The 13,141-nt window shown below is 32.7% G+C and overlaps 1 long non-coding RNA gene across 5 annotated transcripts; it reads right to left on the reverse strand.

Moving 5' to 3' along the window:
• Window positions 1–1,298: 1,298 nt before the first annotated feature.
• Window positions 1,299–8,890, reverse strand: LOC108204271 (uncharacterized). 5 transcript variants are annotated; one of them, XR_010290257.1, is made up of 11 exons: window positions 8,722–8,890; window positions 8,566–8,618; window positions 7,526–7,653; window positions 7,270–7,433; window positions 5,105–5,196; window positions 4,826–4,901; window positions 4,351–4,463; window positions 3,497–4,261; window positions 3,100–3,265; window positions 2,776–2,866; window positions 1,299–1,845 (listed from the first exon to the last, which is right to left on the reverse strand). It is a non-coding gene; the product is annotated as an uncharacterized LOC108204271 (long non-coding RNA). The 5 variants fall into 5 exon arrangements; XR_010290258.1 differs by having other exon boundaries at window positions 7,554–7,653; window positions 8,722–8,889; XR_010290259.1 differs by having other exon boundaries at window positions 1,299–1,839; window positions 8,722–8,889.
• Between the last annotated feature and the right edge of the window lie 4,251 nt (window positions 8,891–13,141).

Below are 13,141 nucleotides of genomic sequence, written 5' to 3' on the forward strand. Positions count from 1 at the left end.
TGAAAATGATAGTTCTACAACTTGCTTCTAATATACCCGAAACTAAAAAAAGTATTTTTTATTTTTGATATTTTTCATCCAAAAATTTCAGAAAATTGGAGGAAAAAAAGTAAGTTTTTTTCCATATCAAAATAATCGAAAAGAAATTTCAAATTCTGATTTGATATTTATTAAGTTAGTTTTTATTTTTGATATATAGAAAAATATATATAGTTTAAACTTTAAACCTCATTCATCTTTGTATCACCATCAAAATGAGATCATTCATCTTTTTATCACCGTCATAATTAACTTTGGAAGATATAAAGTTCTCATATTGACTTGCATGGGAAACTGGGAGCTCATACTAAGACTCCTATATTCTTTTACATTTGTAAAACTAGGAGGGGTGTATTGGATTGGGATTTTAAAGCATTTTTTTGCATTCATGAAATCCGAGGGTATTCGATTGGGATTGTTTGAAATCCATTAAAATCTTGAGGTATTCAATTGGGATTTTAAACTATGCTACAAAATCTAGTGGTATTCAATTGGGATTTTAAATTATGCTTTAAAATCCGATGGTATTCAATTGGGATTGTTTAAAATCCATTAAAATATGATGGTATTCAAATGCTGATGGATTTTTTTTCATTTCATAAAATGATGGATTTTGTGGCATTCTTCAGTGTATTTCAAGTTTTTTGAAATCCCACCAAATTCAATGAGATTTTGAAGCATTGTACCTAAATTCTATCAACTCTGCGACATTTCATCAAGAATCCGCAAAAAATCAAAATCCCATACAATCCATTAAAATCCATAGACTAAAAACAATGCATTAAAATCCCAATCGAATACACCCCCATAGGTGTGAAGACCACGCGTCAGGAAAAACATTTTTTGGGAGCACATTATCAAAACAAATAAGCTGTTTGTTTATAATCTTAAATAACAATATTAGTTGTTATATTATCATTTTTATCACAAGTTCCCAAACTGCTTGCAAGTTGGGAAAGTTTCCTGAAAAGGAATCTGTTCTGCTTTTCTTCCAAGTATTATATCACACTCTCATTCTTTCATTTTCATGTCAGCAATAACAATGGAAAATATGCTTTGGCAATACTGATACCAATTAAGCTGAGGTGTACCAGAGTAGATAAATTCAATAACCAACCAAATATGCCACCTTGTAGAATACCAGTGTGGCCGAGATTAAGCTGCTGTAATTTGAAAAGATTACCAAGCTGATGTTGAATGGCTCCAGAAAAAAGGTTATCAAAGATCGAGGTATGTGAAGCTGGTGAAAGAAGGAATGAAAACAAAATAAAAAACTTTAAAATTGCAAATTTAAACTTTTACATTAAAGATAACACATTTGTCTAAAAGTTGAGAACCAAATAAATAGCAGCTTATACAATATCTTAATCAAGACAAGACAATTTTTGTCCACCATTATCCTACAATTTGCAAAGCCTCAAAGGCTGCTCACACTAAAAGAAGTCCCAAAACATTTCATAAATTTTTAAGTTAAAGTAGTTGAAGTACATCCTCTGTTTTCTCTGAGCAAACATCCTCTTTTGTAATTGGATTTTAAAGGTGTGCTCTATCTCTCGCTTTCACAGAGCATTTCTCTCAGTAATACAACGGCCTCCATAACAGAAAATTCTTTCATCCATTTGGCCACCCCTTCGCCAAATTTGTCTGCCCAATATATTTCGGATCAATGGCCATAAAAATCTTTACGCAACTCCTAAAACCATCTTCGAAGGCCTCTTTTATTTTTTTGTTTCTCAACAGCTCAATTGTTGGCCCTGTCGAGTGACGCCAATGCAAGAACATCCTTGAAAGCTCACAGGCCTAGAACTGAAAACAATCTTATAAATAAAAAGATATTCTTTAAAACCTTAAACTTTATCTCTACAAGAATAGTCTATATCTATGTGTAATCACAATTTATTACGATTACGAACTAACAATATATAAGCAGACAAACTTAGGCACATCGTCATAGAATGAACAACAAAGTTATACAACTTATTTAAAAACATCAGTTGGGAAAAGCAGTATAAAGAGGTAGAGACTTGGTGGCCTCAGATAAAGGACGTTGTGTGCGAATATAACCTGGCTTTCTACTTGCTGGCACCATAGTGGTGAATTGAGCCATTTCTCACCAAAATCTTACTTGCAAATTTGCTAGCTATTAATACATTTAATGGTTGAATATTCTTTATTAGATTGTATTCTAATAATTAACTTGTGTTTTATCCTTTATTATACATAAAGATATATAATATTTAGAAGTAATTTCTGAAAATTCCATTGACTCCTGTTTCACACTGTGCCCACTTACAGGACTTGTTCTAGGGAAAGTGACTTGTGCCTCCAAGCATTTCAAGCTCAAACTGTGAAGCCCAAATAATATAGCAGGCAAGTAGCTTACTATATGTAGCAGTAAAGACAAAGACAATGCTACTATGCCGGAAAAAATTGCAAGGGCACTCGCAAAGGATCAGATATACCTAATGCAGAATAACCCGAAGGAGGAAGTTCATTATTCACCTCGATACTCAGTTAACAGTTTTTAACTTATAGAAAACCAACAACTTCAAGCAGAAAAAGATCAGGTAGAGCAATAGTAGCTAGTTGATGCAAAAATTAAATGCCTCAAAGAGTCTGATACGAAGTTAGTTAAGTGTGTGGCTGTGTGCATATGTGGAGAGAGTTACCATAGCATATAGCAAGGATAAAGAAGCTTATCAATTCATTCTATCCAGCAATAATAATTCAGCTTACCTGAATTCATAAGCGGAAGTACAAAGAAAAGTTCAGAGAGTCCCACGAGAGAATGAATCGTGTCTGAACTGATTGCCCATACAAGATCTCCCTGAAAAGAAGATTGAAGTCCGAGAAATGACACAATAAATGAGAAGATTTCTATCATAAATCACAAGTGCTTGTAAAATAAAATTGCATGTGGAATGACTAAGCTGCAACTACGTATTACCTTGAGCTGCAAAAACATTTCATATGTGAATACAAGAAACAAATGACAACTATTATTAGCAAGGCATGAACACACAAGTCCCCCAAAAATAAGTTGAAAAAAATAATCACCACCTGTGGAATGTAACGATGGCTCTTGCGCTTAGGTTGGTGAACTGCTGCTGAGGAGCAGTCACTTAGAACAGTCTCCACTTGCGCTGGAGGTTTGTTTTTGAGCATACAGCTGGATGCCTGGATTTTCCTCACCTTTCCTTGCCTCTGTCAAATCTAAGACTTTATCCTAATCATCACCAATTAAAAAATCAAAATCCACGATAAATTAAGCATCAAAACCCTAATGAAACACAGACACCAATTCAAATACACATAGAAATTGATAAAGACAACGAACTGCACATACATAAAAATCTGCTGCTATGCTCTCCGGATAAATCAGAACGAGATAACTGCCCACGACTATGATCATATAACATAAATCAACCCTGAAAATCAGCAAGAATAACATACATACCCGCTTTGACCCTCTAGCTGAATCCGTCATATTCATGCCGATCGGCTTTCCCCGGTGTGAAAAGATTGTCCAGAGAAGGCCATTTATAAGTAAATCTCTGAGGAGGCACAGAGACCTCGGTTACGGAGCGGGTAACTGAAGTGCCTGTCCAAGTCCCAGGCTGAACATAACCGCTAGGCAAGCTGAGAGAAAATATAAAAGAAATAGCCAAAAGTGCAGAGAGCAGGGATTTTGATTCAAGAGCGTAAAGAGCGCCACATAAGACGCCCGAGATTTTGCTTTATATAGATATAAGATTTGACATTCTTTAGTATAAAATTTTAAAAATAATATTAATTACATATACGTCAAGTGAGTAGCATGTAAACTATGAATTTTTTTTACAAAGTGCTGAATCGATCCTCTGTCATCACACAAACGTATTATATACATTATATAGGTAAATAAATAAACAGACAAATATAAAAACTACTTGAGTAACTTAGATTTTAAGTCTTTTGAGCATTGATGTTACATAGAAATAAGAATAAGACAATATGGTAAGGAATACATTGGTAGGTTCAACTACTTGGAAAAAAATCATCTACATTGCCAGCTTTTAACTTAGTTCTTGCAATTTCAAAAGTTCCCGATATGTCGCGTTGTTTTATCTTCAACGAAATAACCAAGTAGACAAGCAGCAGCTTCTTAATAGCAGATAAGTAGCAGATTAGCCAGCCTTAGTTACTGTTTTCCATCTTTTTGGAGCATCATCTTCATTGTCTACTGCAAGAAGAAATTTGAAAACCAGTGAATTGAATACTAGAAAACTTAATAGATTTTTCAAGTACATTATAACTATATAACAAGCACACCTTCACCATCTCTGAGCCATACGTATCCCGGATATTAAACAAGATAATCTTCACGTGAAAAAGATTGTACTGAGTTTGTTTTACAATACCTCAAAGTGTGTACGAAAACATACCTTTAAAAAGAAGTAAAGATATATCACAAACTAATAACTTTCAACCAAACTATACAATATACTACGACAGAAAGTTTAATACTCCCTCTGTCCCGGTTACATTTTAACCGACTTTGACTTTTTAACACGTATATTGAGATGCAAAAAAATAATATCTACACTGAATAAAAAAATTCAATTCTTATACCAAATAATAGTTTAGATTCTAAACGTTTAATTGATATGAATTTTATAAAGAATTATTATGTTTAGATGTGATTTTCTTAACACCTTAAAATACATGTAAAAAAGTCAAAAGCAGTTAAAATGAGATGGAGAGAGCATATAGAACAAGATATTTGTGTGCACATAAAGTCTCTTACCTCAACAATATTTCCTCTAGGAAGGCCGACACCCAATGCAATGTCCAATGTCAGACAGCCACTTGGAAAAGAGTCACTGCAGTAGACCAAATTGGAGAACAGGGCAATTTGTAAGTAATGAAAACTGAGAGTGTGTGCTTGTTCATTTCTATCGAAGTGATTTAAAGAAAGATAAGGAAAAGTTCACATTGCAGACAGAACATTCGAAATTTCGAACAGCGTTTATTAAATGCAAATAGAATTGGAAGAAGTCTACATTAATAGTATTTGAACACATACACAAGAGATCCACCAGCATTGCCTAATCTTGTTACAGCTCCTTTTCCAAATGAGTTATTAATGTCATTCATAGCTGCTTCCAATGCTTTCGCCTGTAACAAAATATTTACATCAAATATGGACATTAGATTAGTTTTGATTATGGTCCATGAAATAAATTGTAACATTCCTTATTTCCACATTGTTTGACTTATGAGCTAATTTATTTTTAGACATCCATCTTCTTCTTGAATTGTATAATATCCTATCAAGTTGATTAATCCAAGAACTGTAGTCTGTAGGTGTTTCCCATAAGAACCTGAGGCATATTTGACATCTTACGTTCTTTCCTAATCACGGTGCTTCTTAAAGAATAATATTACCTGACAAGATTATGAAACTCAGAAAGTAAAGCACCGCATATTATATCACTATTTAAGGACTCACCTTCTTTCAAAACTCCACCCAGCTCTATCAATTTAGGGTATAATATATGATGAATGCAATCCCTGTTTACGACTCCTAATAATAATAACAATGCCGATGCCTTCTACACCAAGAGTGTGGGATAGTTCATAGGAAGTGAATCATATACAGTGAATCCAATTCCGTACATATCAGACTACTTCAGATAAACTGGCACAAGCACGGATATAGTTGCAACTTTATCATTGGAGTACTTTTAACTAAATCATCCCTTGCACTATAAGTCATAATAACAAATTACTTGCCAACAAGTTAGAATCTCCAGAATGCACCATTCCAAATAACTAAAATAAGAGCAAAATTATATACTTCAACAACTAATTAACGACCAAAAAATTATGGCTAGGAACAGAACACAGTAAACAGAATACACAAAATAACAAATATATATCACATTTCCACAATAACAATTAACATAAGCTGATTACATTACCGTAAAAAAACACATAAAACCCTTCCAACTCTAATATACTTCTACTTCTATCCCTATCAAACAACACCTCAAATGTTCTTCGCATATAATTCCTACATTTTTTGCTATAAATTACCCTACAGCACGACGAAGATGCCCGGCCTGTGATCGCATAATTGGGACCGTGTATTGGGACGAGGATAAAAAGAACATCATCGGTGTACCAGTTTCTTTCAGACAAAAGTGGAAGCGTTAAGCTCCTTTAATAGGTCTTAGCAGAAATGTAATTAAAAAATAACTGGGGTATACTTGTCATTTCACAAGTATTATTTAGGCATATTTTTCCCGTGGTTGGCTTATTATATATAGAAGTAGATTGTTCTCGCCAATTCAGTGGTGCGGATAAAAATGTTTGATTCTTCTACATACATACCAAAATTTAATATTTTTATATTAATTCCCTAATTTTCTAAATTAATATATTTATCAATTCGCAGTTTCAGACCGATACCGGAAGGATATGATAATAAAATTTTCATTTTATAAATTTCTTGTACATTAATCAATACTATGTTCTCTGTTCTTCCACCAATAACTTCACGAAAACATTAACTTTGGCACCTAAGCAAATCCTACAGAAATCTGTAGAAAACTGGTAAACTAAGAAAAATCATTCCAAAGTGCAGACTCGATCTTGTGTTAACAAACACGTATTATATACATCGTTTAGCTCAATAAATAAATAGACAAATATAAAAACTACTTCAAGTAACTTGCACGTGCTGAACATCATCGATTTTAAGTCTTTTGAGCCCTGATTTTAAATGGGAATAAGTATAAGACAATATTGTAAAGAATACATATGCAGAACTGCATGGAAAAAGGTTATCACTTTTAACTCGGTTCTTGCGATTTCAAAAGTTCCACGATGTGCTGCTTCGTTCCTTTTATCTTTCTCTTTGTAGAAGCCAGTTTAATTTTCATATTACCTTCTTGGTTTTTTTTTGTACAAGTGGTATTGCAAGTGTTTTCAGATTAAAAGCTAAGAGAAAACACCTTTAAAGTTAAATTCTCAAATTTTTAATATTTAATCAATGATGGACAACAAAAACCAATATGATGATTAATTCCTAACAACAATCTTATCATGTCTTTTTAGATATAAAATGATATACAGGTATGGGAAAAAAGACGCAAGAACTACAGGTTAAACTAATATATTTGGGTCAATGCATAATTATAGGGAAATTATTTATATGTTAATGAATTAAGTAAGAAGTAGATCTACCTTCAGCAATTGTGTGCTCTTCTGATGTTCTCTCGCACACAGTTCGCCGAGTCACAAGGAATCCCTCGCAGTGGTCACAAATTTTCTCCCATTTAATAGGTGCAATTTCATTAAATGGGTTGCCAGCCTTTGGGTTCTTTTGCCTCATATCAGCTGCATGACCACTGGACACAAAGAGTACATTGGACATATAAAGCTTGTTAGAGAGATAAAGATTATATGTCACGATTTTGCATATACTGTATGAAGTTTGTACATGTAACAAATAATTTTTGTTGTCTGACAAATATCAAGCAAAGTGGGAATTTCGCAATGAGAATGTTGGCATTTCTCGTTGTCCACTTTGAGGCGGGTTTGGTAGAACTACTGTTTTCCCTTGCCAACCTGACATAATGAATTTCAATATTTCACGAATTACATATTCTATGCATTAATTAAAAAATTGACAGATATGAGAGTACTTAAATATTAATATATGTGCTCTTAGATATCACAACAAATAAAGTTCATATGGAAACTTATAAAAGTAAATGCACAACATACATATATAATTGATCCCAATTGCACGATAGCGCTGATTCAAATGGATCCTCCCTCGATGTTTTAATTTAAATAAGAGGCCATTTGGAGACATGCATTTCATTCAAAATGACAAGATTTAAGTTGTCATTTCAAACACTCAAATTTATACAAATATTTGAATGTCTGGATTTCAAATGAAATCCAAATCCACATTCCCAAACAGATTATTAGATCAAATCCAAAATTTCAAATGAAATCCAATTTCCCAAACAGGCCATAAATGTAATCCAACAAGATACAATAAAATCTTATCAACAATATCTGGATTCTTAATGACCATTAATCATTCAATTTCGAGATTATGGCTTCCCTTTATCATCTCTCCAATAAGAGAAAGTATTTTCATAGATAGAGATCGAAATGTGGTTTAGTTTTTCAATTACCTTCCATATTATAGTACAAGAAAAAGGGCGCTCAAAACTAACACAAATTACCCACTTATGTTATGACAAAATATTCCGATACAGCTAACCAACACAACCAAGGGCACAATATATCATAGGGTTAGTTACCAGCATTCAAAACCCATCAATAAATCTAACCACGTATATGTTCAAAACACACCACAAAAAATTCCGATCAAGGACACGATCTATCATCAGCATAAAGCCGACCACTACCAATTGTCACATATATGTTCAAAACAGACCACAATTAAATGGCATTTAGCTAGTCCATTAAACAAGCCTTTCATTACAAGTATCAGAATGTTACCCAATCAGGCAGATCATTGTTTTGTTTTTCTGGAGCATCTTCTTCATTGTTTACTGCAAGAAGAAATCTGATAATTAGTGTATTTCAAATTAGATAAATTAACTATTAAACAATCAGAATTGAGAAATCTAGGGCTTAAAAACACAACATATATACCTGTTTTTGGACTTCGAAACAGATAGCATCACGAAACGATTCAGCACTTTACACTCAAATAGATACATACACACACGATTATCATAGATCGTTGCGGCGATGCCCTAATCTAACTGAAAAGCCGCCGCCTTAACCTACACGACGAGTGATTTTATACCTAAAAATAAACTGGGTTAACTAAAAGGCCTAGGCTTTCTTACGAGTATTGGATTTTTCCGTGAGTTATTTTATAAAAGGTCCAGGTACATGTCATACATAAGTCAGGGGCTTTCTTATGAGTAATGGACTTTTTCGTGAGTTATTTTATAAAGGGTCCAGGTACATGCTATACAGTATACATAATTCAGGACCACAGCTTCTTGGCCATTGGATCTAGTGATGAGGATTATTACAAAATATGTCCGGCGCAAGAAGAAAGACCCTCAACGCTTTTTAACTGTTGGACAGGAAAAATGACCATGTCCATGATTAAAAAACGCCGGACATAACTTGTTCTGTGCTTAAAAAATGCTATCATGACTCTTGAATATTCATCGAACGGTCATAAACCAGTGTGTTGGTTAAGGCTTCCTCGCATACATATGTCAGGGACCAACTCCCTTTATACAATGTGTCGGTAGATAGAGTAGAAAGGCTAGGATAAAATAATGAGAATTGAGAACAAATATGTCATTGTTAGCTTAGCGTTAAGTGATTACTTATATAATAATAAATATGTATATAAATCACCCAGTTAAAATCCGTCATGTGGTTTGGGAAAAATAAAATTGAAGACGAATTTTGAGGTACATAGTATTTTTCCAAACAAAATATCATTATTAAATCAATAACAAGGAATTTTTATCCTCTTTATATCAAGGTTTATAGCATATTTTTATAAATTTGCACATAATAATTATATATATTTTTTATACTTTTTATGAAATAAAAAGAGTCGCGAATATTTTTTGTCGAAAAATAGTACTCACCGCAGTTAAACACCTCATCACAAACAGAAATATCACATGAGTACCCGCAAGGGTTAGTTCAGCTGGTTAAAGAGGGGACATGTATTCTCTTGGTCACACACTCATAGGTTCGAGTCCCGAAGGGAGCGGGGTTCCTACGTTAAAAAATATATAAAATAAAAAATAAAAAATATATCACATGAGTCAATATCCATAAATTATAGTTAAATTATACGCATTTTAACTAGTCTTAATAATTTACAAAAATTATTTAAAAATTTATTATATATCATAAGATAAGATTGATCCAAGCCAGTGAAGATAGTTAAGATGATTTTGGTAGTAGGTTGAATAATATCAAATCATGTTAAAAAATAACATAGAAAAAATTTACGTATTCAATTATAAATTTTAAATAGAAAATACCCGAATATCATGTACTTCGAACCATAATCTAATTCAGGTAAATATTTATTTGGATATAATTGATTATGGATTATCAAAAATCTAGTATTTCGATTTTATTTGGGTTAACTTTCCGATTCACATATTTTATTATCAAATCAAATCGATTTTCGAATTCTAATCAAATTTGATTATATTAGAGCATCTCCAACGACGTTGGTTATAATCGCTGGCTAAATGGGACCTGTAAGACATTATGTAAAATTTGCTAAACCTGTAAGAGCATCTCCAACCATCTAAAACCCTTTGCTAAAAAATGAGTTGGCATACTTAAAATAAAAAAATTTAGCCAACAGCTCCAAAAACTCAACTCCAACCATGCTCACCTGTTGTCTATAAATTTAGCCAACCTCCCATGGATGGCTAAATTTGTCGAACCTCTACAGGTCTGTAAGAAAATCTGTAAGAAGATTATACATCATTTATTACCATATTGAACTGATATATTATATTTTAACAATTTAAAATATTAATAACATACTATTTTTAAATTATAGCCAATCAATGTAGCCATTACCATTGAAGCAAAATGTCTTACAGGTTCAGCAAATTTTACATAATGTCTTATTGGTCCAATTTAGCCAACCATTATAGCCAACGCCGTTGGAGATGCTCTAAGACATTTTCATTCAGTGGTATTTGCTATATTGGTTGGTTATAATTTAAAAATAGTATGTTATTAATATTTTAGATTGTTAAAATAGAATATATCAGTTCAATATGGTAATAAATGATTGCAAGACCTGTTCGACAAATTTAGCTATCCATAAGAGGTTGGCTAAATTTATAGACAACAGCTTAGCATGGTTGGAGTTGAGTTTTTCGAGCCGTTGACTAAATTTTTTTATTTTAAGTATGCCAACTCATCTTTTAGCCAAAAGCTTTTAATGGTTGGAGATGCTCTTATATTTGATATTAGTTTTCATGTGATTCTAATCAGATTTGGTTTAGATGGGATTCACTATATTCGTTTATATGCGATTCTAATAAGATATTAATTATTAATATAAAAATTTTATTATCCCATTTTTGATCACTCAGTGAAATAACAGTACTATACCACAAAATTTATGGATATATGTAAACAAGCAAATTAGCTAAAATATCTTTGTTCTTTTCTTTTTTGAAAAGTTTGATATTGCCAAATACAAAATTTTACAACATTATTTGGTGAGATTTACTTAGATTAACAGTTTTGTTGATTAAATCACAACACCAAAATCATAATAAATTAAGGTCATTTTTGACAATTTAAAAAACCTTTCATTTTCTTGATATCGGTTAAAACCAACATTGCCGTGAATAAAAATATTAAATTGACAGAGCAAAACATGAACATTTACATTACAGTATGCAGAGTAACAAGGACAGCATAAATATCCAGCATGCTAAAGTAAAATAATCAAATTTGTGAAAGAAACAAAGGTAGTACGAACTATGAAGCAATAATCCAATTATTAGGCAAAGAAACCCATACATAATCTCATAGTGGAAGACTATCAACTTAACTGATACAAAATCTCATTTTCAAAAGCCGCTTTATCCGAAAACCAATGCAAAATATTAATTCACTCAGAATCTTCCTGTTACAGGACTGATTAGACAAGAGTACAGAAATATGCCTGTGAGATAGAGGAAGAGAAAGGAAGGGAGGGATAGGCTTACTCATTTAGCTTACGAACATCAACGGCTTGGTAATGCATATGAGCCATCTGGAGTAGCCATTAACATAGATATTGGCTACCGGTTGGAGGTTTCACCTTTTCAACACCTTAACTCCATTTGTAGGATAATGGTGAATAAAATGTCCTAAGCATATTAACATCCAACATTAGAGCGGAAACAAGCATAATAGAGCACAGACAAGCATAATCGCATATCAATATTACAAACATGTAATCTGTTTTTCATTTTCATTGCTACATCAATTAAAGATCACCTCCCATCCTTCAAATGCATTATTAAGCAACAATATGGTAAAACACCAAAGAGATTTAATCCAACCAACCTCATTAGTTTGTGCATTGCCGACAACAAAGTCAAAGTCGGTCCTATTGCCCAAATGAAACTACAATATTCACAATAACAAATATTTAAGTCGAAATTTACCAAATACCAGAATAAAAAATAATAATTGGGGATTTGTTACGGATTGTGTCATATGCAAAGAACCAAGCTGATTACAAATTGTTGTTATCGGCTCGGAAAGTTCAAGCCTCCAGATACCAAAACCTATATTATTAGAATGTTAGTCGGCCATAGATCATTTGTTTGCTCCAAGAAGGAATGTTCAACAAGATACAATGCAGTGTTTGTTAGCTTTTCATTATTCAACAAGATACAATGGTTGTTAGCTTTACATGTTCCCTGATCTTTTATTTACCTATCCTGAATCTACATACTCCATAAGCATTTTTCGTAAGTTGTGAATTAGGCTAATGACATTAAAATAGTCACAGTATAGAGTAGAAATTGTGTGTTTTAGTATATGGTATCCAATCAACAAGCTTCCTAAATTCGTGGAGAACTAGTGAGCATAAATTTCTTGTTCTTATTCAATATCCTAACTAACTAATTGTTACCGGTAAAATATGAACAGACCTGGATTTTCTTTACTCAGATGTTTTGGTGAATTGAATAAACTAGTTGATTTTTAATGGTTTCTATATCTCATTGGTTCATGTTAGTTTTTTAATATGAGTGTATGTGTGTTTATTTTGATTAAGATCTTTACATTTGTTTCTCTATTTGTATATTAATAAATATGTACGTTTGTATCTCTTCCCCTCTCTGTTCACTTCATCCCTTTCATCGTCCAATCCCCTTTTGTCCAAATCGATGCCCTGGAATTAAAACTTTTTATAATCAAGAGTTCTCCGGCACAAACCACAACACATCATCGAGGGGGAAGAAATCTCAAGCAAAATACATCATCGAGTGGGAAAAATCCAGCTTAAAGCGCAAATGACTAATTTTGACCGACTCAAAGTGCTCAAGATTGTCATGGC

This window comes from Daucus carota, chromosome 1 (assembly GCF_001625215.2).
Source record: "Daucus carota subsp. sativus chromosome 1, DH1 v3.0, whole genome shotgun sequence".
Classification (NCBI taxonomy): Eukaryota; Viridiplantae; Streptophyta; class Magnoliopsida; order Apiales; family Apiaceae; genus Daucus; species Daucus carota.